This window comes from Gossypium hirsutum, chromosome A06, assembly GCF_007990345.1.
Source record: "Gossypium hirsutum isolate 1008001.06 chromosome A06, Gossypium_hirsutum_v2.1, whole genome shotgun sequence".
NCBI lineage: Eukaryota > Viridiplantae > Streptophyta > Magnoliopsida > Malvales > Malvaceae > Gossypium > Gossypium hirsutum.
This window is the reverse complement of record NC_053429.1, coordinates 47966013-47967624: the sequence shown is the minus strand read 5'-3', so window position 1 is coordinate 47967624 and position 1612 is coordinate 47966013. Positions and strand designations below refer to the sequence as shown.

Sequence of the window (1612 nt, the reverse complement as noted above, 5' to 3'; positions counted from 1 at the left end):
TGGCACAATACTTAATCAGTACATATTTAATCTTCTAAGGTAGCTAAGGGTTAAATTAGCGACGTTATTAAACGAAACATTAGGCTTCCATAACTTGCAAGATTATTATGATTAAACTATTTCAATGTAGGAATACATTGTTACCTCACATAATCTTTTATGCGTTTATGAAGACTGATTAACTCTTTCATTTGGCATTGGAAAATGTTCAAGAGATTAGTTAATTTAATAAGTACGTATGAGCAGTAGTTAGCAAATTACCAAGTTACCTTGAATTTATTCGTAACAACATGAACATGAGTTTAGTAATTCTATGTTAAGAAATGTAATTAATCTAACACAATTATGTCATCTTGATTAAAATCATCTTTTGAAATTGTGCATTGGAACTTTTATTTTTATTTTATTTTATTTTACTTGGTTAAATTTTAGTTTTTAACCACTTTTTCAAAATCAAAATATTTTTCTTCACCACAGTGTTTTTAATTGCATTCATAAATAATTCATTGTAGAGTCCCTGTAGATACGATAACTCAACATGTAGTTGTCACTTTATTACTTGTCACTATTGTGTATACTTGCACATTTCCATCATTCCAAGCTTTTGGCGTAGTTATTTATGAAATTGTTAATTTTGTATTTTGGTCTATTTTTTTCTATTAAATTTTAATTCCATTTTTTTTGCGTTTGTTACAGGTGTTAATAAGTATTGATCAAATTATTGACTTACTCCCCGTCGACCTTGAAATTTGAAGGACTTTCAGACAAATGAGAAGACAAGTGAACCAAAGGACCAAAGACATGAATTTCAGAAATCAAAATCCAAATCCAAGAGGAACATTCGCTTATAATACTCACAATCTTATCATTTTTGTTGATGACAGAAACTGTGCCATTCGACAATATGCATTCCTCTATTAAATGAGCTCAATTTGAGTATAAGGAGACCCAAAATCAAGACACAAAAATATTTGCGCTGAAGCTAGTAATGTTCCAAATGTTGCAGAATATGGGTCAATTTAGTGGGATTCCTACTGAAGATCGACATATTTATCTTCAGGTATTTATGGAAGTGAGTGACTCATTTAAACTAGCCGGTGTCTTGAGACTGAGATTATTTTCGTACTCCTTAAGAGATAGAGCACGAACATGGTTGAACTCCCTACCGTTTGGCTTCATAATTACATGGTAAGAGCTGGTTGAACAATTCTTAAGGAAATATTTCCCTCCATCTTTAACTACCAATATCTGAAATGAAATCACTTCATTTCAGCAACTTGATGAAGAATCTTTATATGATGCATGGGAGCAGTTCAATGAGTTATTACGAAAGTGCCCTCATCATGCCATTCTTTACTGCGTTCAAATGGAGACTTTCTATATTGGTCTCAATATTCATACTAGAATGATGGGGGATTCTTTGGCAAATGGAGCCCTTCTTTCTAAGTCTTACAATAATGCTTATGAGATTATTGAAAGAATTGCCAGCAATAACTATTAGTGGGCAACCAACCAAGCAACCTCAGAAAGACTAGTAGCAGGGGTACATGAAGTAGACACACTAGCTTCTTTGGAAACCCAGACATCCTCTATGTCTTCTATGCTTAAGAAC

The 1612-nt window shown here is 32.6% G+C and overlaps 1 non-coding gene across 1 annotated transcript; it reads right to left on the bottom strand.

Annotated features, from left to right (window-relative positions):
• Window positions 1–1243: 1243 nt before the first annotated feature.
• Window positions 1244–1350, bottom strand: LOC121231645 (small nucleolar RNA R71). The gene has a single exon (XR_005929701.1). It is a non-coding gene; the product is annotated as a small nucleolar RNA R71 (small nucleolar RNA).
• Between the last annotated feature and the right edge of the window lie 262 nt (window positions 1351–1612).